We start from the raw sequence: 23,897 nt of genomic DNA on the forward strand, positions 1-23,897 counted from the left end.
CTCCAGCCATGAGGTCCCTGACTCACGGACAAAGCAGATGCCAAAGTAGGGGATTCCTCAGTGTCTTCTGAACTGTGTCTGCTCTAACCTGTGGTTTTCAGAAATCTGATGAGCTTTCAAGAAAAAAGAATTGTGGTTGCAGAGCTGACATGGGTTTCCAGCAGGTTCTGAAAAGCTGAAGTGAGCACAGGATCCCGAAGCTTCAGCCAGAGGACACACCCCCACACCCCATGGAGCGAGTCTCGCCCTGCGGTGCTGGGCTCACCCATCTGCCTGCACCCTCCAGGGCACAGCACGTTGGCCGCACCCTAGTCCCGGGGACCGTGCTTGTGGTCAGGCTCTAGCGACGCTTCTCAAGTGAATGGAGGAGGCGTGGTGGCATTAGCGCACAAGTGCCCAGGACCAGAGATTATCTGCCAGGGAGGAAAGGCCCCATCTTTCAACAGTTTGCCCCAAAACGTGTGGGAGGGAGAACAGTCTCCATGTTCTACGTAGAAAGGAAGTGTCCGGGAGGTGGCAGTTGCGGTGTGGAGAGGAGTGTGCCCAGGACTGCCCACCTGAGGACAGACCCACAGCCACCCGCGTCTGCCCCACTGGCAGGGTGGCGCTCCCGTGGGCCTCCCGCTGGCACCTGTCCCAGCTTCGGTGGGTGTGGGGGGTAACACCAACATTTCAGGCTCTGCTCCCCACTCAGCTCAAGCCTCTGGTGCTCTCCCTGGGTGTGATTCTTTTTTATTTTTATTTTGGAACATCAATGGGAAAAATGTTATATCTTTAATTTTTGCTAATATCTAATTGGGATTTAGCCTTCCCATCAGTTAGGAAACATGTGTCAGTTCCTTTTTTTTTCCTTTGTAAATTGACTTTTTATTGGTGTTCAATTTGCCAACATATAGAATAACACCCAGTGCTCACCCCATCAAGCGCCCCCATCAGTGCCCATCACCCAGTCACCCCCAACCCCGCCCACCTCCACTTCCCCCACCCCTAGTTCCTTTCCTGGATGTGATTCTTGAGGGCTGGCTGGCCTCCAGAGGTCAGCTTGTGTGCAGCCCGACAGCTGCCCTGGCCTGCCCTCTGCCGCTGAGCCCAGACATGGGTACGGCCTTGTGTGTTCCCTTTGCCCTGAGGGGACCAGGCCCACGGACACTGGAGCCCAAGCTGGGGGGGCACATGGTGAGTCAGTGTCACCCCGCCTGTCCCGGCAGGCACAGCAGCCTGGCGGGGCTGTCCCGGCTGGGTGGCCTCCCATCTGGCTAGCATGGAGGACGAAACCAGGCCGGGCCTCCCGCCTTCTCTGTCATGCTGCTTCCCACGCTGTGTAGCCAGAGCCGGATGCACTCGGGGACGTTTCGATGCAAACACAGTGTGAGGGCCACAGAGGAAGGGATGACCCTGAGGCTGGAGCTGGACCGCCCACCCCGCATGCTGCTCCAGTGGGGCCTCCCTGCCTCTGCCATCCGTGTGGCACAGGCCTGGTACTGGCAGACGCTCTGCAGGCCGGGGGGTAGGCCCCTGGCGTCATTTGCCATCCTATCCCCAACAGCCCAGGTGCTTCTCCCCGAGGAGGAGTCCTGGTGTGGGTATAGCGGTGGGGCGGCTGGCAGTCTGGGGCAGGCTCTCCTGCAGGGCAGATGGTTGGGAAGCTGCCCAGGTCGGGGCCATCCTGTGGCCTGGGGCGGGGTCTCCTGGCAGCCCGCAGCAGGGGCCTAGGAGCCCTCCACCATGTGCCTGGCCTGCAGAGGGTCTGGGTTGGCAGGTGCCATGGAGGGGCTGCCAAACAGGAGCTCGTGCTTGAGCTCAAAGGCATAGGAGCCCCGGGGGCCACCTGTCAGCTGTCCGGTGGTCTGGGGGGCCTGGGACAGGAGACCTCAGGCTGGCGGGTCCCCAGTGAAGAGCTCTGCTGCAGAAGCAGCCACAGGGCTGCGGGAGAGTGGCCAGGTGGGGCCCCACACAGTTCTGGGGTCCTCCTTCACCCAGGGTGCTCCGGATCCCTGCCATTTCAACCCCCAGGCAGTTGGGCATCTGGCGAACATGTTGCATGTAAGGTTTGGCGGAAGCCCGCTGTTGCATGTAGGGAGATGGCCTCTGGTGGGGAAGGTGCCAGCACTCGGCCCCGCCTCCTGACTCCCTGCACCCCTGACCTCAGCCTCCCACAGCAGCTGCTGTAAAGTCCAGGGGATACCTGCTGGCTCAGGGCTGCCCTGCGGCCCGGGCGCCCTGTTTCTCTGGCTGGGTGTGTCAGCCCTCTGGGTCACTCATATGTGGAATTTAAGAAATGAAACTGATGGGCATGGGGAACAGAAGGAAAAATACAATGAGATAAAAACAGAGCAGGAGGCAAACCATAAGAGACTCTTAATCATAGGAAACAAAGTGACAGTCACTGGAGGGGAGGTGGGTGGTGGATCAGGTACCTGGGGGATGGGCATTAAGGAGGGCATGTGAAGTGATGAGCACTAGGTGTTATATGCAACTGATGAATCACTACATTCTACCCAAGTCTCATACTACACTATATGTTAACCAACTTGAATTTGAATACAATCTAAAAAAAAGAATGAAAAAAATCACACATTCTTGTGTACAGTGAAGAAAGAACTCTGCATCCAATTAAAAAAGCAGTAATGGGGCACTCGCTATGTGCATCATCAGTTACCAAGAACTTGCTCACCACCATCTTTCAGGTATTAACAAATCACAATTTCTAAGCTTTTTATTAAATCAGGGACTTCCACTTCCTGAGAAGATACATACATACATACATGGTGCAAGCCAAAGCCTCGATCCCAACAACCAGAAAAGATGTGCTCCTGGCGATAGTCAGGAAGCTGTCAGATGACCAGAGCTAGGTAAAGGATCCATGCAGAGGACAGAGAGCGCTTCACTGGGGAGGCTGATGATGGGGCACCATTTTGTCCCCAGGCCACTTGCCGATTCAGGACATCAGCTCCACTGGGATAAGAGGACACCATCACCATACAGTGACACACTGGAAACTCAAGGAGGCCCAAATGCAAGGCTGACATTCCCACAGGACGTGTGCTTTGGGAAGGTGGGAGGTGAAGGGGACGGGACCGAGCGAAGCTTATCGTGGCCTCGCAGTACCTACGGGATGAGCCTCTGCTAGCGAGAACGGGTCTCCCACAAACACAGACCCACCCACGTGGGAGCTTCCAGATGACTAAGCTGCATGGGGCAGAAGAAGACCAAGTATGACACTCCAAATCCCTGAAAGGACTAGCGTAGTGCTTGTGAGGCCTTCCAGTGCTGAGGACAAAGAGCCTGCTTCTGACTAGTGGGTCTCAATCAAAACACAGAGTGTCCACAGGGGAAAAACAGGGAAAAATTACAGGGGCACTGAAGGCCAGCTCAATGCACCAAAGAGAAGAAGGGACTATCGACCAACTAAATAAACCATCTGGCCCTCGATGTTCTTTCATTCACTGTGTTATGCACACATCCAAAGAATTACCAGAAACATACACGGGAAGGAAAATGCAACCAATAATTCAGAATAAAAATAAGCAAAGACCGTGAAGTAAGTAAGATCATGCTGGTAAGAAAAACAGGTAACAAGATGGACAGAAGTGGATGCAACAAATGGAGAACTGAATGAGAAAAGTGTAATGCATATGAAGAAATCACATGGATATTCTAGACCTATAAAATAAACTATCTTTCACCAAGCATTCATCGATGGCTTAACAGAAAACTCGGATGGCATAGGAAAGGACAAGATTGGTGAGTTCTGAGATAGAGCAAACAGACAATACCAAAACTGGAGAGCAAGCAGAAGAAGCAATGAAAAGAACAGAAGACACACGGTCCACAGCAAAAGGCCCATCATACTTGAACTTGAGGTCCCAGGAAAAGAGGGACAGAGATAGAAGCAATATCCAGAGAGAGAACAGCCAAGGATCCCAAACTGCAGAAAGACACCAATTCCCACATTCAAGAGGCAGAATGAAAACACATGTGCGCTTACAGGCACACACAGCACACGCGTGCACATATACACACAGGCACGCATCACACACAGGTCACGTGATCATCAAAATACAGAAAAACAAAAACAAAAAGGAAATCCTAAAAGCAGCTGTGGCTGGGGATGGGGGTTGGGAAGAGACACCCCCTTCAAAAGAACAATAGGTTGTGTAGAAACACAATAGGGGAAAATCAAGTTCTGGCCATTTGAGGTTTGGAGGGAGACTGGAGGAAAAGAGTATATTTGAATCAGATTTTTAAAAAAACCTTTTAGGTAACGTATTGAGTAGTTTGCTAAGTATTCAAAAATTTACAACATGTTATTTAAATTTCACAACTTTCTGAACTAAATATGATTACTTCCTTTTACACATAGAAACTCTAAGCTTCTTGCCAAAGGCCTCACAATTCCCACGTCACAGAACAAAGACACAAGCCCAGAGCTGTCTGAAACGATGGTGATGCTCGCAGTTTGCTACCACAGTGCTTCATCCAAAGAGAAGGAGGCATGAGCATTAGTGGAATGATGTAAGAGTTATAATATGCAAAGATTAAGGAGCAGAAAATAAAGGGGGTGGGGGCCAACTCAAAGTTGCAGGGGACAGAGAATAGAGCGGTGTAACAAAGTTAAAGTGACAAGTAAACAGGAAAACCGTGAACCACGCTTGCTTGACGCAGTGAGCGAGAGCGATGGAAACACGGCATTTGATCAAATCACACTATTTACTTTTTTTCTCACTCTGCTAACAGCTTAACCATGGATATAATGATACAATACGATTGAATTTTAAAACACGTATGGGGTTTCACTGCATAATCTTAATGAATTCTCAGAAGACAACTCAGTATATCAAGTGGTGAAATCACTAATAGAAAAAATATAAATCTTTTTTTAATAGCTAAATTATACAACAAGAGAATAACTATGACAATTTCATCAACATTGCAATGGATTAAAAAACTACAAAACCATATACTGAAATACAAAAATTCTCAAATTCCCAAATGAGTAACTATGAAAGTTCATGATGCGCAAAATACCAACCGTGAAATTAGCATTTTTTAAATACATAAAAGTAGAGGATAAATCATGGAATAAAGGCTTCATTATTTTAACCTACCTCCAAGCCATAAACATGTAAGAATATGTTGGCAGGAAGAGACTGGAAAAACAGCTCTTACCGGGACCACCCAAGGGAAATAGTCCTGAAGTCACATAGCACGGCCTCAACCATCGGACCTAGGCACCGAACCCGTCACAATACACAAGAGCAGGACACTGCAGGGGGTTCAAGATTCACTCGCACCCTAGTAACTCACGTGAGGAAACGTAAATGTGGCTGGTCCTGATTAACCTGCTCCATCCGAATGACCTGCAGACAGACTGGACAGAGGAGAGGACGGACACAGGGAAAGAGACTTTCGGGTTCCTCAGACCAGTAAAAGAAAAGTCCCAATGACCAAACCTCGTGGGACACGGCCCAGGCACCATCTGGACAGGTGGTTCTGACATTACAGAACATCGGGGCTCAGGAGACGATGGAATCTCCCAAAACCATCCAGTTCAACAAACTCCAATTCAGACTCGCTACGAATGTGACAGCCTAAATCTGTCTTGATGTTACAGATAATCCTGGACACGAATATTAAGTCCCTCCTTGAAGCCCTTTGTTACTCAGAGTTAAGACGTCTGCAGTCCACCATTTGCCCTGACAAGCTGCCCTCTGGGATGCCACTGTGGCCTCTGTCCTTTTCACCTGACCTGCAGCAGGAGGACCGCCAAAGGCTTGCTCCTCTACCCCGCACCCCGTCTCCACACCCGCTGGAGGTGCAGGCGGCAGCTACAGGCCACCCCACCTCTCGAAGGAGTACCTTCAGGCCTGGCCTCTGTCTTTCCTTCTGCAAGTGCTTCCTTCCCCGTCCACACCTCCACCTGGACATCTATCTGAGAGTATTGCCAACCCAACATCTCTCAGTTCCCGAAAGCTGTCTTCTCCACATCACTTAAAGGTACCCGCATGCACTCAGCCCACTTCTTTCCTGATCCCTCCCCCTCTCCCATCCCACAATCCATCTTTCAGGCCGTGCCGTGGGCTCTGCCTTCAGGGTTGACCGTCTGCCTGGCCACTCTTAGCACCCGGTTCCACACCACCATCATCTCTTCCTGGAACCAGATCTTTTCAGCGCTCTCCCTGCTCCAGTGCGTTCCGTCTGCCACAACCTTCTGACTCAGACCATGACCTCCACACACTCTTAGGGCACGTGAAGAATTTTGAAAGACAGCAGTTAGGTCCAGATGGTTTATAGGTGTCGATTCCTGATCCCTGGCTCAGCTAGTCCTTCCTGTCCCTGAAAGCTGACGGAAGCTCCTGAGGTAGCACCCGATGCCATTTCGCCTTCACCACATCCTACCCCATCACTGCTTTTCTGTCACTTACCAGAACGAAGGCCTCCTCCTTGCTCCTCCTGTACTGTGCTCCAGAGTGAGTGGTAAAAGGCACTGGAACACCACAGAATCCCCTGTTAACCGCAAAGCCTTTCTAAAGTCAAGGCGTCACTAAGCCTGGGACAGAACATCCGGTCTTTCCTTCTTTGCGTTCATTTCCATAAAAAGAGAATGACATCAGACACACGCCACCTAGCCTAAATTCATCTGTCCTGAATTCAGGGACAGTGACGATGGGATCGTGAGAGGGGTGGCGGTTCCTGCTGATAGATCCTGCCTCCTCAATCCCGAAGGATCATCAGGGAAGGACGTCAAGCTGACTGGGAGCCACGCACAAAGAGAACAGGAAAGAAAGGCTGGAGACAGTGGAAACTCAACTCACTGAGGCAGAAAGCTCACGGGAAAGATCTATACTGTCTCTAAGCATGGAATTACCTCAGGTTTTGCTTTAAAAAAAAAGAAGAAAATAATCCTGGGAAATAATTCACACACCCTATCTACAAAGTCACAATGCTGAGTCAGGAGCCAGAGCCCGCCCACTCACACATGCCTCGGTCTCAGTTATGTATTTTCTGTGATATTTCAAGGAGGAAGAGGTGAAAGATGCTACATGAATTTCCAGTAGACCAATTTTAAGTCAGTAAAACAATCATTTCTCAGAACTGATATATGTATATATATATATATATGTATATATATATATATATATATAAAACACATATATATGTTCAATATTATATAACATAAGATATATGTTTTCTTAAACATTTATTCAAACTTAGAGGAACAGTATCATTAAGTTTTTACACAAAGAATATTGGGTACTATAAATTTTTACTAAGGACATATATCTACCCCCTCATCAGGAAGGTAAGCACCTTCCTGCTTATTCATTCCTAGCATGCCCTTGTTAACATTACATGAACTTCTAAAACAGTGTAATTCATCGACTGTAATGACATACTATAAACATATATAATATACAAACAACATACCTAATAATCATTCAAACGTCATTTCGAAGCCCCACAGCATATCATTTATGTTTACTATTAATTTCCACCAGACTTTACATCACCCTGGTCATAGTATTCATTCATGGGTACATGAACTGAAATTTTATAAACTCTCTCTCCATCTTGCTAAGAGAGGCATCCCAATGGCATTATATTTCATGTTTAAAAATTACCAATCATACTATTAATTTTGCCGTTTATATCAATTGTGCATCAGTACTATTTATAATAACAATTCTTTCTGACCGATTTTCACACTTAGAATACTGTAGCCAAAGACACTAAAACTATAGAAACCTTACTTCCATGTGTGTATATACCAGTCTGTATATGTACACACATACACACAGAAAAATGACAGAATACTTATTAAAACATCTTCCCATTATAAAAAGCATAAAATAAAATCTATGGAGGAAATGAAAGAGACAGGAGTTCAAGAAGAAAAGCAAATATAATTGTTCTGACAGTGAAAAGAGAGAGCTCAGTCAGGTAAAGTTCAAAGGGATGATAGTGAGCATCAAATTATCATGGTAGTAACGTTCTATTGGATACATATTCAATAGTGAGATACAAAATACTTTTACAAGGTCAACTTTTCCCATACACTTGTAGAAAACCCCATCCTGTACTATTGATACTTGAGATGAAAATGTTTGAGGTCCAACTTAAAAATGGGGAGGGGGTGATAGTTTTGACAAATTATGGAGGGAGATCTTGAGCACTCTGCTGAAGCACAACTAGTGTGATTGCTTGCACAAAGAACACAAGTGTCGCACCACCACCGTCATGGCCCTGCAAGACAGAGTGGCTGCTCAACCTTTCATAAAGCCCTCGTTCCCTCATGCAAGGGTCACAGCCACAGTGGCCCTGCTCAGTGAAGCCAACGTCCCAATGTCTTCCCACTTCAGAATTGGCACCTCTGTATTCCCTCCACCTGGAATGCTCTTTGACATAACCCCTCTCATAATTCAAGATTCTACTCTAAATGCCTCAGAAAGAATGCTCGGACTTTTAGTTTGGTTATGTGTGTATTACGGTACTCTGCATGGTAATATTTTGTGTCATTTCTTACAACTGCATGGGAGTCTACAACTATCTCAAAGAAAAGTCTTTACAAAACCCTCTGGGGCTGCCTTCTGCAACAGATCTATCTGCAATGCTAACCTCTGCCATGACTCCCCCCCACCCCTCGTCACTTCCTTGCCTGTCACCCAACATCATTCCTCCATAGTACCCACTGCTTTCTGAAATTACTGATTGGCTCACTCCTCTATTTCCTGAGACCCCACAAGGAAGTCATCTCCAGAAATACAGAGTCCTTGTCTTGCTCATCACTCTCTCCCAGGACTTAAAATGAGGCTGGGCCTCAGGAAGCTTTCACTAGATGAAAATGCACGAGGCAGAGGTGATACCCAGTGACAGGACAGGAAGACCTGACATCACTCTGCTGTGACATGTTACATACTTAACCTCATGTAGTTCACTCCTTAGGAGAATTCTGGAAGAAAGAGTAATTTTCCATATTTGTAGTTGAGTGAATGGAGCGTAAGAGGTTAAATAACTTGGCCGACGCTGCATCGGCCATCAGGTTGGCCATTAGGAAGTACTGATGAAGTACTTCATCAGGAAGTAATGGTGTTGTTCAAAGTCAGGTACTAGAGATTAATAAGCCTACACAGAGCTTTCCTCACCACAAGCCCCTCACAGGGCTTTCCATTTATTGCCTCAATTGATCCTCACGATAGTCTACATCTGATCACATCAGGGGTTCAGACCACGAAACCAGGCTCGGAGAGTCAAGGAGGTTTGTTCAAGCAAGTACAGCTGCTGTGGAACACAGGGAACTCAGGGGCTGCGACCCCAGCTCCAGCTCCCCCGGAATCCCACGCGTGCACAGACGACAGACAGAGATTTAAAGGAATGCACACAAGGTCACGCAGCTGGATGGACAAAAGGCTGAATTAAGAGTAGGCCAACGACCTATTAGTCAAATGAGCTTTCCAGCCTGGCGTATCGTGCCACTGTCAAACACTTGAAAGTTTACATTTATTGCAGACTTTCAGAGATAAGATCAAGATTTTTATAATGAACATTAGCCATGCTACTGAAAACATAAGTAGACCGAGGTAAGAGACAGCCGACACGGAATACATGTGCTTATGGCTACCGTACACCATGCATACTCACAGCTCCAGAATATGACAAAAATCTAACTGCATGCATGTTGGGCTTTGATCTCTACAGGGTATAATCTTACTTAGGAATATTTAGTATTATTTCATAACATTTTCCTATCTATGGACAAACAGATCATTACAAATCAGGATGAAAACTGTTCATGACTCTGAAAGCTCTACATCTCTAGGGGAAGAAAATGCGTCAGAAACAGAAAAATCTTATACACTGTATGTATCCATGTGCTCTCTGATAAATACAAAAGATTTTCTCACCAAAAGAGCACGACACTTCAATGTACTTGCACAAGGCTCACATATGTCTTAAAATAATGAACAATCAGAAACTGAAGAACAATAGTAAGTTCCAACAAAAATAACAGATACAGCGTGTATCTGACTTTACTTTGTCTCTACCAATACTGGGGGGAACACTCTTTAATGGGGTGGCCGTTTCCCAGTTAACACTGTTCAAACCCGAACAGCAAAACTTTGGTTGAACAGCCAAAGTCAGGTCTCTACCCTAGAGGATCATACAATGTTAATGATAGGAAGTTTTCTATTTTCCTTCCCTCATCGCAGAAATAAAAAGTTGTGAGGAAAACAAAAGTTACTTATGGTATCCAAAACTCGGATAATGCTAGATTTAACATATGTTTATGCTGCATTCTGCAACTAAAACAATTTGCATTGAAAATGTCGAGTAGGTATTTCTCTCTATCACTACAACTATAAACCGGACAGGATAAATCAGACCACTGTGACAGTTCAAGTGGAGAATTTAGGAGCAGAAAAAAGAAAGATTTTCAGCAATATATGACAAGTTCAATTATTTTAGACTTAAATCTGGTAAAAAATGTAATTAAATTTAAAACATGCAATCAAATAGCATATATATATATTTTTTTTTCCCATATAGCACAAGATGATGAAAGATAAGATAATTTTCCTTATGGAGATTCCGATCTAAGCCCAAATGAAAAGAAAAAAGAAACCTATCTTCATCATGGCAGGTGACTATGTCCTACAAAAAGATCCTTGCATCATACAAAAATGCAACTCCTATAACATAACAGAACTTTAACATGGGGGAAAACGAGGCCTTTTTTTAAAGTAAACTGCTGTTGCAAGGTAACTTTTAATTTGCGCACATAATGTAAATTGCTACGGTCAGCGCACCTTGGGTCACGGAAACAACGGTAGCTGGATCCAGAGGTGCCCCGGCAGTCCGGGTGTTCAGGCAAAGTGCCGTGAACAGTGAGGATCGATGAGCTCCTCAAAGTGTCACGGCCAGATCCTCGGCAGGGTGGCTGGAGAATAATATTCAGAGAGCAAGCACATGCTTAGTGTTACACTTTAAATTGATGCTGACATTTTGGATTGTGAAAAGAAAGTTTTTCCTAAGTAATATAGGAAACAACCCAGCTAACCTTCTGGAGGATATCAGATAATCATGGTAGGTTGTTGTGTAAGAGCTAACTTCTCAGAAATGTGAGCCCATGTGAAATACAAACAAGCAGCCGTTGCAGAGATTTACTATAGTGATCAACATTTTAATTACTTTCTGTTTTCTTAGATGTACAGGACTATTGCGATGAATATTCGCTCCATCTACAAACAAAGCAGTATTTTTAGCCTGGTATTTGCATTTGGTGGCAAAAAACTCCCACAAGGGTACGAATAACCACGAGTCATGTGCTGATTAATCCGAGACTTCTCAAGTCACGCATTAATTAAAGGAATTACTATGATCTTTGCTGGTAACGCTACACATTTGTCACACGGCATGCAGAGAACGACTTATTGGATGGTCAGATTTCAAACAAATCTCCAACCCTGCAAATACAGAGAGGATTTTTTCGAATCACTGCTGATGGTGACTCAATAAAAACCGAGGGCCTAAGTATGAAAACAAACTCCTACCAGAAAATCGCTAGACCAGTCTACACATGTGTGATGATTGACAAATAACTCGAGTGTGCAAAGAAGTGTTCTCCACATAAGAGAAAGGAGGACCACAATGGAAGGTGTGCAATGCAGGCCAAGCCACATCCTCAGCCGGCCCCGGCCCCCCGGCTCCAGGCCCCCCAGCCCCGAAAGGGGCGCGCACACACTGCGGCCCTGCTGCTCCGTACTCCTGCCAATGCCCTACGCTCTGGACATGCAGCCTTACCTCAGAAGCCACGGACTATCTATCAAGTGGGTTAAATTGCTTCATGTTTTCAAGGCGTCTTATAAAGCATTCTCGGGAAAATGTTTTGCTCCGTCATTCCTGGCCTTTTAGAAACGGTGCCCCAGCAAGTATTAATATTGATGAAAACCACATGATCTCGGTCATTTACTGCCGACTGACACACACAGGCCCAAGGTAACACAACACAGCTTCCCTGGTTCTTAGAACGTATACATAGACCAAAGTTGAAATACTGAACTTTCTTTTTTCAGAAGAAGATCCTACATTTTTCTGGTTAAAACTGACCCATTGCTTAAACTCTGCCCTTTATTTTTATTTTTTTTATTTTTTATTTTTTTAGTTTCAGAAGCAGAATTTATTTATTTTTTTAAGTTTTTCTTTTTTTTGTTTATAATAAATGTATTTTTTATTGGTGTTCACTTTGCCAACATACAGAATAACACCCAGTGCTCATCCCCTCAAGTGCCCCCCTCAGTGCCCGTCACCCATAAACTCTGCCCTTTAAACATCTCTGATAAAATCGAAGATGTCAAAGAAACCACATAAGACATTTCAGAAAATCAATTTGAAAGGTGTTAATCTCTATATGGGAAATATTTTTCTGCCGCAAAGGAATCTATATGCATCCTTCCTTCCTTAACAAAACAAAGTGAATTTTGTCGCGTTCGGTTCTATAAAAAGAGAAGCCCCACAGCCCTATTCTGAATGTGTCAGCAGGTCTTCTCGTGTAGGGAGTCGAAGGGTACAAGTCTCCTCTTCCAGAAGTGGGCAGGCAGCAGCGCACTTACAAGCCACAGGCCAGAAGAAGAGGATTATTTCCACAACAGGCAAAACTGCCAGGAGGAACAAGCCACGACAACCGCGTGCATATTAAAGCCTTACAGTGGCTCCACAAGACCAAGGGAGCACCGAGAGCTCCCACTCATGCAGTTTAGCTCGAGATTCGGGGAAAGCATTTGACTATGGGGTTTGGAGGATGGAGCATGAACAGTACTTTTGTAAGACTTCTGCAGGTGGGAAAACTGGGCTGTGCTCACATAGCTATCACCCACCAAGACCAAGAAAGCCTCAAACGTTATTTTTAAACACTGGATTCTCACATCCATTCCTTATTTTTCATGCCTGAATTACAGATGTCATGATACCATGAGATACTTTAGGATGCCTACGCATTGCGAAGTAAAAACTTCTACCAGCAGCTGGCTGACCACTAACCCTAGGTCAGAACATGGGCTACTGTATTTATCACTAATCCTGATATGACAATTTACTATAAACTTAATTATTAAAGCTCTCCTAAAACATCAAGAGTCTGACACCATGTGTTTACATCAAAGCCAACAGACATATAAAGGTGAAATCGGAGTATATTAAGTATTACTCCTTTTTCCCCACTGGATAATCAGTATTTGATATTTCAAACACTCAGAATATTTCTCAATGTTTTCTGTCAAAGTATTGTTAATGAAAGGAAAGAGGGAACGAGTTACAGAACTTTAGAACTGAGCTGATGCAAAGAAAATTAGACATTTCTTTGAAATCTCACATTTTTGTAACTGGCTACATAAAATATGGGTTTACTTTAATATAAAAATGACAATCTTCTCCATTCCTCACGTATACACAGTAAAGCAACTACCACGTTTGGTGGAAACATGAAGCGGAAGATGGGTCAGAGGGAACGAGAGATGGATGCTTTAGCACCAGCTCTCAAGCTTAAACAAGGAAAATAATAAGTTAGGAAAGATTTACACATAGCATTGTTTTCACAGTAAATATTTAGAAATATAAATTAAAGTAGCGTGAAATTGCAGTATCATGATATGGATAAACAACAGATTGTGAGGTCATTAAATTATAATGTAAATCTGTTATCTATAAAATATATGCAATGATGTCTATGATATATGGAGGAGACAGAGCATGCTGCAAAACATCATGATCAACAGATTCTCCTTTATACAAAATCTTATATGTACATTTCTAAATATGCACGAGAACACGTGACCAGTGAGAGACATCAGCAAGAGCTAACAGGAGCTGCCTCTGAGTGACGAGATCTGCAATTCCGTTTACTTTTTGCACTTCTATATACTGATTGCATTTTTAACGATCATTTATCTGAAAAGTTCTTTCCAAAGTAAAATGTCTTTTTTTTTTAAAGAGATTCTGACATGAAATGAGAAAAAAAACAAAGGGCTTTATTTTTAAAGAAGAAAAACTTCTAGCAAGGTCATGTGCTAGTCTACTACCCTGAAGGGACTGTGCACTTTGAAGACTTTGGGAAATGTTCACTGTGCCTACAGAGTAGTCCCATGCTCATTCTGTCATTTCTGCAGTGAGTAGCACCAATAGAAGAGGTATGGAGGGCAGCCCCGGTGGTGCAGCGGTTTAGCGCCGCCTGCAGCCCAGGGCATGATCCTGGAGACCCTGGATCGAGTCCCACGTTGGGCTCTCTGAATGGAGCCTGCTTCTCCCCCTGCCTGTGTCTCTGCCTCTCTCTCTCTCTCTCTCTGTCTCTGTCTCTATGAATAAATAAATAAATAAAAATCTTTAAAAAAATAAAAGAGGTATCGAGAAGAAGTGAAAGGTACTCCACCCTCTGGTACAGAACGTGTTTTCATGTGAGGCTCAGGGACCAGTAGTGGGTTATTCTCGACTATACTGCTCTCAATGACATCAAGCACAAACCCACTAAGAGACTTAGGCATGCCTCTGCTGTTATGACATTTTGGTCAAAATGGCAAAATGCATCTTAATTACAGTTTTGATAGGTATGTACTTATAGGTGTCATATATTCAACGACCTTTCAGGTTCAGGATATAACTGAGTACACTTAGGACATGTAAAGTTAACAAATTAAAACTCTGATAGATGATAGGAAAGAAAATTCTATCCAGAGTTTCACCGATACCATGAAATTATCATTTTGATGGCCCACATTTATGATGCTCTAAATATATGCACAGTGTAAAGTAGTCAATCTGGATTTCTACAAAAGGACACTGAGCACAAAATGGAAACATAAAGACAGTTCTATGAAATGAATCTCATAAACTATCGACCGAAGAACATTTTATGTTTAAACTAAACAGTTTTTGACTCCATGATCATTTATCATACTCAAGATAAAAATAGATAAAAAATAATTGATAATTGATGATTAAGACAAAATTCATATAACACTAGCATTATTCTTTCCAAGTATTCCAAGCAGAAATTCTTATAGGACACAACCAAAAGTATGGGCTATTTACTTGCTGTTATTTTAATAAAAGAACAAAGAAAACTAAGACCTCACAAAATGTTGAAATAGCTATCTATCTACAGACATTGTGAATTTTTAGGAAGACACGCTGAAACATCAATACCATTGCAAACACACACGCATGCGCATATTCTGGTACGATGAACTTGAAAATTAACAAGCTATATTGGAGTTATGAATAATGGTCCTAATTATTCTTTTCCCAAAGTAGTAAACAGAAATACTATGTCAGAGTTTTCTGATCAGTGACAAAGTCATTAATAAATGAAATCAAAATGGCTAGCAATCAATAAAAAACTGTATTTGTGAGGGAAACATTCACTGCTACACTAGGCTTCCATTCCGTATAGGCAACAGATTCATTTTAGTATGTAAAATGCTCTGGGTTGAAGAATGCTTTTGACAAGAAATGATAAAGATTTTTCCCTATCACAGTAACAAAAACATATATTCACGTTGTGTTTTTTGAACTGCTCATCTTCCTAAAAAAATTAAGTAATGAGGAAGGCCATAAGATGGCTAGGAAAACATAAACTGTAAGAAGCAAGAGGTTCATTTCCCTTAAACAAAATTCCCAGAAAGCAGGCAAGAAAAAAAATAAAAGACCTCAACAATTGGAAAAGTTGGGGAAGGAGGGGAAAATCTGAAAGCAAGCAAGATGAAAATAATGAAAATACCAGCTGACATAAACAGGGATAGAATGCAGTCTAATCCCCAGACTCCTGAGCAAGGACATATGCAAAATTAGCACGGGAACACAAAACTACAACAGAAAGATGGTACGCGTAGCACCGGGACCAAGTATTAAACAAAGCATATCGAATTCAGAACTTGCTCATCAAACTGGATTAATTCTCCCTTTTGATGAAATGCATTTTGAGTTCAGGTTACGTCACAGGAATATTTTTATGGAATGACTTTAAAAATGTAGAGAAAGACTCTGATTCCTCTGACTCCCCTTAGTGAAAGAAAATCTTCGAATGCTGCTAAAGTTAATTAAAAACCATGAGGGAGGGATCCCTGGGTGGCGCAGCGGTTTAGCGCCTGCCTTTGGCCCAGGGCGCGATCCTGGAGACCCGGGATCGAGTCCCACATCGGGCTCCCGGTGCATGGAGCCTGCTTCTCCCTCTGCCTGTGTCTCTGCCTCTCTCTCTCTCTGTAACTATCATAAATAAATAAAAATTAAAGAAAAAAAAACCATGAGGGATCAATGAAATGAGAGATTCAATACAGACTGTGACATTCTGGGCCAAAACTGAAGTGTCACCAAAAAGTAATGGTTTTGGTAGACCCTGGCTAACAAACGAGAAAGGATATCAAACACAAAGACTTTTTTTTGTCAAGAATGGTAACACTGATGAGAGAGAACCTCAAAGTGACATACATACATACCGACAACTGAGTATGTATATTCAGCATAAAGACTCACCAGAAGCAGGTGTCCATGCCTCTGTGGACAAAAAACAAAACAAAACAAAACAAAACAAAACAACTTTGGTTAACAGATCAACACACATATTAAAATCCAGACACTATAAGTTCTGGCACAGAGGCTGAAGCACACATTATATGAGAACACTGTTGCTGTCTCTATCTGGTGAAACACAAAGGAGTGTGAACCTCGTAAATGCAATTTTGGGTATCAAAGTCCAACTGACTCTTTGTAATGTGCTCTGGCTTTGCAATTCTCAACATAGCAGGTGATAACCTGATATAGAAGCGAATACTACCGTGACTTCGGTTAGCTGCATGTGAGTTGTTTAAATATCAAAAGGTGAAGTACGACAAATTAGGAATAAAACACAAGTTTATGGAAAGGGTGCTTCAAAGAATGAAACCTGGATAAAACTCAAAAGCAGGAATCCTCCCAAGTGATCCTTTGCTACAAAATTAATTCACATTAGTGGAAGGCTTTGCTATGCCCAGTGCTGGGAATGTTTTTGTCCTGTCGGAAACAGTTCACGCAAAATACCGAATTTCCATATTTCACCGTTATGTCCCGTTGTTTTGCTCAGAAAGAGCACCAAATCTCTGTGCTTAATTTAAAATGAATTACAATTTTGCTGGGGGTTTAATTGCTAAGTAATTTGTTTGAACAGTTTAAACCACTTACAATTTTAGTCAACATAAAAATTTGTGGGCAATCATACGGGAAAACTCATAAAACCACAGCTAAATTCCTAGGGATCAAAGTGTTATAGACTGAAATAGCCTTTAACTAACAAATGATCATTATGATTGGATGTCAACTGCATTCCTATATTGTAATTCATTTGCATATGTAAGAAAAAATAGAAAACCATTAGGCCAAGTAAAGGACTAAAAATTGCTTTTAAAGCAGCAACACTATGCAAATCTAAACAGAAATTCCAAACGTCCTGTTATTCTTCTGGGAGTTCAGAGCAAAAGTCGTTCTTACGTAAAAACGGAATTAAGGTTGAGAGCCCACAAGACTTCCTGACGGTGCTTCGTAAGTTAGAAAATGAGCCCATAGATAGGAGATCGTAAAGACGCTTTTCTTCCAACAGAGACGGCTTCCTTACTGCTCACCCAGTTCCTGACCTCTGTCATGAGCTAGTGAACCCCCAGAACAAAGCTGAGAACAAAACCTGGGTTTCGGTACGACTCCACAGTTGAACTCAGAACCAGATTAAAACCAGGGCTTACGAGAGCTTTCCCGCTGTCAGATTCAACCGTGGGTCATCCCTAATCCCGCCCCAGACCAGCGAGAAGACAGCAAGCTCCCATCCTTGCAGGAGTGTGCCGTGGAAGCGTCACAAGCCAGAGACAGAGGGGTTGTGTCCCTCAGAGTGAAGCTACAGGAAATGGTTTCCTTCTTTTCATTTTTTCGTTCTTAAGGAACTTTCATAAAACAGCTCTGAATCATGCAGTCTCCTTTAAAAATGTTCTCCTCATAAGGAAAACAAAAGAAAAATCAACCACCAAAGGTCACACTTGAAAACGCAGAACTTCAGAACTTGTGGAAGAAACACCTGTAAGACCTCTTTCTTTGTACCACTTCATGCAAAGTTTCTCATGAGAAATTTATGTACTGGTTTGTGTTTTATGAATCAGACCTGAATAAAAAGAGAGACTTCTGCCATGAAACTTAAAGGGTAAGAAAATCTCCGTGTGCGTGCCACTCCCAGCATCATGAGTCAGGTTTTTCCCCTCCCCACGCAGACTGTTCCAGAGTCTCACCTCAATCCCCCCTACTGGTCCTTACAGATGCGCTAAAATGGATTACCACTGCAGTGGTTTATCAGTCCTCCTCCGATATCCATAGAAAACTAAAGAAGACCAAGGAGGGTCCTCAAACTCCCATTCCCGACCTGGTGAAAATGGCATTTAAAGTCCTTAACACCCGAGAGGAAGTGGCTGAACTTAAGAGGCAGGCCAGGCTCCAGCAGAAGGTCCAACTCCAGACCCAAGCGTCGGTGGGAGCCCGCAGAAAGGGGGAACCAACCGAATCCCACCTGGGGCTTGCTTCAGATGTGGCACCGAGGGACAATGGGCCCGTCAATGTCCCAATCCCAAGGAGCCAACGCGGCAATTCCCTCAATGTGGAACGATGCGCCACTGGAAATCCGCCTGCTGGGTCTCGGGGGATCCTTGGCGCCTCCACACAGAGGAAACCCTGAGCCGGGAAGTCCAGCCTTTCAACTACTCGGATTGGATGATGACTGACGGGGCCCAGACTCAGACACCCCCTAAGCCAGGCCAAGCCCAGGGTCCTGCTCCAGGTAGCAGGGAAGCCCATCTCTTTCCTGTTGGGCACGGGGGCGACTGACTCCATTGTGCCTTCCTACTCGGGGGCCAGCTTCCCCTCTCCAGTAGCCGTGATGGGAACTGATGGCACCTCCTCTATTCCACGGACTGCCCCACTCCTCTCTTGCAGCCTGGATGGGTTCTCCTCCTCACACTCCTTCCTTAGAATCCCTTCCTGCCCAGCTCCTTTTCGTCGAAAATCCTGACATCTATCTATCAGCTTCTCCTCGGCTAAGTCCGGCTACCCTCCTACTTACCCCCTCTACTAACCCAGAACCCTCCCATTCCTGCTCTCAACTCCTGGAAGAGCTGCCCCCTCCACATCCAGGACTTTAGAATCAGCCCTTCCCTAACCCTGACCAAATTCTCTTTGTGGCCAGAGACACGCAGCATAGGCCATCGTTACCCTAGATGCCATCCTAGAGGCAGTTCCCCCCTCCTCGGGACAAGCTCTCGGAAGGCAGAACTTAGAGCCCTCACCAGGGCTCTTCGCCTGTCCAAAGGGCAATGAGCTACCATATACACGGACTCCAAATGTGCCTCCATCATCACACATACACATTCTGTCCTCTGGCAAGAGCAAAGGTTTCTTACAACCAAGGGAAGCCCCATAATCTATGGGCCCCTCATTTCAAAACTACTAGAGGCCCTCAGCCTTCCCACTGAAGTAGCCATTGTCCACTGCCATGGACATCAATCCTCCATGGACCCGGTGTCCTGGGCCAACAACAAAGCTGACTCAACTGCCCAAGCCACTGCCTTAGGCTCCTCATCAGCTCCCCTCCTCTTCCTCAACACACCACATTCCCCCTCTTACACAGATGAGGAAACTCACACACTAAAAAAGATGGGAAGAATAGCCGGGGAGAAAGACTGGATCTTCATTCAAAAGAAACTCGCTCTTCCAAACCATTTAGCTCCTGTGATCATTTCAGACATACGTCAATCCCTACACATTGGTCCCAAGGCCTTACACCAGTTCCCAGGATTCCACTATCCACATCTCCAAAAGGTAATTGGAGAGGTGCGTTAGTCTTACAAAACCTGCTCCACTGTAAATGCTCAAGGGGGAATTCGCAGGCCAGGACCCAATCACCAGCTCCATGGCTACCAACCTGGCAAGGACTGGCAGCTTGACTTTTCCCACATGCCGCGCCATAAATCCTTTCGCTACCTATTAACCTTAGTGGACACCTTTACAGGCTGGATAGAGGCTTTTCCCACAGCTCGGGAGATGGCGGATGTGGTGGCCACCATACTCATCGAACAGATCATTCTGAGATTCAGCCTCCTGGAGATCCTACAATCTGACAACAGCCCGGCTTTCATCTCCAGCATCACCCGGCAAGACTCCGAGAGCCTAAATATTACCTGGAAACTCCATATCCCATATCACCCCCAGTCTTCGGGTAAGGTAGAGTGGGCCAACGGCCTTCTCAAAGAACATCTCACCAAACTTACCCTTGAAACTCCACCTGTCCAGGCCAACCCTCCTCCCGCTGGCTTTAACAAGGCTCAGAGCCACCCCTAGAGGGCCATCGGGCCTAAGTCCCTTTGAGCTTCTCTACGGGGTGGCCCTTCCTGCTCACTTAAAATCTTCCATCATCACCTCCTCCTCTCCTATCTTACTTACCTACCTTCCCTAACTCTTCTAAGAGCCCTCCTGTGGGCCCATGTGGATTCAGTCACCCCTACTCCAGGAGCACCCACCTACAGGCTAACCCAACTCAGGACCAGGGCCCCTTCTCCTGGATAAAACTTATCCAACAAGGCACTTCCCTCGCCAGCCTTTCCTGCATGGGCAATCTGTCCCACTGTTTTATCTGTGCCGCTTTAGGCAAAACTCCCCTTGTGGCCATTCCCCTCCCCAAGTGCATTCAGCTGCACCAGCCCCGCACCCACACCTCCAGTGCCTGCCTCATCCCTCTCTCACTAATGTTGCCCTATTTACTGACCCTCTCAACCATCAATTCCCCTTCTGTTATTCTGCCCCTAACTCATCCCTGTGCAACGTCACCCGGTCAAACGTCACCTCTCATCATGCTGCTATTGCCTGATTCTTTTGGTGCCATGGCACCCTATCTCAATCTCTCAATACCTCTGCCTCGCTCCTGACTGTCTCCCTAGTTCCGCGATTAACTATCTATAGTCAGGCAGAAGTAGCCCTCCTCATCAGCCCCCTGGAAAAGCAGAAACGAGTGATCTTTCTCCCACTGGTTGTCAGGGTCTCCCTGGCCTCAACCCTGGTGACCACTGGGTAAGGGGCCCTTATTCTACTCTGTAGATTCCTCCAGGGACCTATCCGAGAGGCTTCAAATGGCTATCGAGGCTTTGGCAGAGTCTTTTGCTTCCCGACAACGCCAAATAAACCCGGTGGCCCAGGTAGCTCTTCAGAACCGACGTGTCTTGGACCTCCTCACGGCCAAGAAAGGAGGAACTTGTATGTGTCTCAATGAAGATTGCTACTACTACATCAACGAAACAGGTGTAGTTGAAAGCAATCTCCACGTCCTCGCCAAAGTTCGTGAGTCTCTCCAAAAACGGTATCACCCTGTCGACCCAACTACACCCCAATGGTGGCAGACCCCACTAACCATATGGCTCCTCCTCTCTCTAAGCCCACTCCTAATCATTGGCATACTATTAATGGTGGTCCCTTGCTCTCTCTGAATCATCAAGGAAGGAATCCGCGAAAGATCTCGGTTATCAGTCAACCAACTTGTTTTACACCCCTACGCTGGCCTGCCCACCTCCGACAGGCACCACGACGCCCCTAAATCAGCAGGAAGCAGCCGGATCTGAATCATCGCCCCATTATAACATAACAAAAAGATCTGAATGTTGGGCTGGGGAGACTGGGGACCTCAAAATGGCTGACCCCAGGCCAGCAACCTCCCAATAAGGCCGCCTTGCGGCCCTACCCTAACTGAGCACCCAAAGACCTGTAACCCTTGCCCTAATTGGAATGCCGCCCCGCCCCCATCTTCCAGAGGAAAACTCTTTATAGACCCCCCCTGCAGTTTGCTTGGGTGTGACTCCCCCCCTCGCTCTCTCTCCCCTGCGGGCCTCAGAACCTAGCCAGGGAGCGCATCCCATTAAAAGCCTGTTTCAAACAAAATAAATAAATAAAAATAAAAGCCTGTTTCCACCAACTTTTGCCTGGCCTCTCTCTTCCAGTTCACTACCAATCAGATTAAACCTGACAAAAACCATGGTCCTTTTGTACCAAACTGCCACTTAAAGACTGTGACAGCTAATCTCTATGTTGTTAGGAACTATATCATTTCAATATGTGTGAAACTGGCAGGGACATAAATTCCAGACATCATTCACTCTTGGCTTTGAAACAGGCTCATGGTATCTGGTATTAGGCAATGTTCTTTGGAATTTGTAGATGAATCTGACCACATCTAGCTTCAGACGTGGAAAAAAAAAACAGATCTTATTTAGCAAAGTGATAATGCAGTGTTTTAAATACATCCCAGCTTAGATGACACACGATACTTTTCTCAATGGTTCCGGGGAGCCTCAGTCATTGTGATTTGATAGCACGCAAAGTCAATGAGAAACAGACACGTGGAATTTGAAGCAGAAAGGTACGGTCTTTCTGGATCTTCACATTTGTTTCAATTTCTCACTAATGACTCCTCAAGGCCTTGAATACATGAGTCACCCTTTTAGGCAACTACTATGATTAAAAGTAAGAGAAGAGCAAGTAGGATGTTACCTATTCATTTGGCTGAGTCTTCGAACTCTAAGAGACGATGATGAGACCACCAGTCCATGGGGTGTCAAACTTAACAATGCAGCAGAGGCAACAAGAAACTGCTCGACCCAGGAGTAGATGTGAGTGAAGGCTCACCGGAGCAATCATTCTATACCATAATCGACAGTCTGTACACGTCACTGCCTCGGGCTTGGCTCGGCTTCATCTGGTGCACGTGTTGGTCTCACCCAGGAATTCAAGAAGGGCACTGAACACTAGTGATGAAACTGCTCTGCAAGGATATTCTGATTGTTCCATCACATGGGCCTCTTAACAATCCTAGCTTCCCAAACTGCATTCTCAGTGTGTTTCTCCAAAACAATGAGGTGCCACCCTTTATCTGAACTCTTGAATACCACCTCTGCCTGTGGCTGTCCTGTTATGGGGACACCTTTTGCAGCTGCATGCTTTCCCCATTTCTCATTGTGTCCCCTGCCAAGTTTGGACCCCTAGAATACCTACCCTGTCCTGTGTCCAGGCTTGCCGTGTCGGTGATTCATTCACATGGACATTCTGCTGTGGGCTTTGTTCTCTCGGGGCTCACGATATTTACATTCCTTCCCAAGCTTTGCTGTAGGCCAAATCCTTGCTCCTCACCTGGTCCCATCTGGTCTACCCAGACTCAAAAAAAAAAAATCACAACCAAAAGTCAAAACAAAGGAGGAGCAGGTGGAGATTTTTCCAAGCCGAGACCCTGAAGACGAGAACTGAGGAAGACGGACTCGACATTTACTGGTGTGAGGATGAAAAGAGATACTCAGGATGATGGATATTACACACCATCTCACAAGCTTTCCGTGCCTGAAGTGTCTAGCCTGTTGTTCATTCCACGCAAAACTGTGAGACTCAGGCACTCTTTCAGAGCCTTCTGGGACAATATGGGACAACATGTATAAAATATGGGATGATCATCAAAATGAACCCGATTAAACTCAAACAATGGACTTAATTTTTTTTATCATCTCCTTTTTTTAAAAAGATTTATTTATTCATGATAGATATAGAGAGAGAAAGAGAGAGACAGAGACACAGGAGGAGGGAGAAGCAGGCTTCATGCTGGGAGCCTGACGTGGGACTCGATCCCGGGACTCCAGGATCGTGCCCTGGGACAAAGGCAGGCACCAAACCGCTTAGCCACCCAGGGATCCCGATCATCTGCTTCCTAATCCCCATCTCCCTACAAAGGTGGTCAATGATTCATTATGTTATTATCTGTTTCTCACCCCAACATTTCTATCTACCTGTATCCATCCATTTGCTGATGACTGAAACCA

The 23,897-nt window shown here is 45.1% G+C and overlaps 1 long non-coding RNA gene across 7 annotated transcripts in view; it reads right to left on the minus strand.

The window, feature by feature from the left end:
* The window catches only part of LOC140611769 (uncharacterized), a 192,139-nt gene that overhangs the window by 147,041 nt on the left and 21,201 nt on the right, over window positions 1-23,897 (minus strand). For 2 of the 7 annotated variants that reach the window (XR_012012963.1, XR_012012960.1), the window contains exons 3-4: window positions 23,086-23,244; window positions 16,519-16,539 (exon numbers count right to left, since the gene is read on the minus strand). The exons of 4 other annotated variants lie outside the window; for them this stretch is intronic. This is a non-coding gene — a long non-coding RNA (uncharacterized lncRNA). The remainder of the gene's footprint in view (window positions 1-16,518; window positions 16,540-23,085; window positions 23,245-23,897) is intronic. One more of the 7 variants, XR_012012959.1, reaches the window with a different exon arrangement.

The sequence above is a fragment of the Canis lupus genome, chromosome 20 (genome assembly GCF_048164855.1).
Source record: "Canis lupus baileyi chromosome 20, mCanLup2.hap1, whole genome shotgun sequence".
NCBI classification, from domain to species: Eukaryota; Metazoa; Chordata; class Mammalia; order Carnivora; family Canidae; genus Canis; species Canis lupus.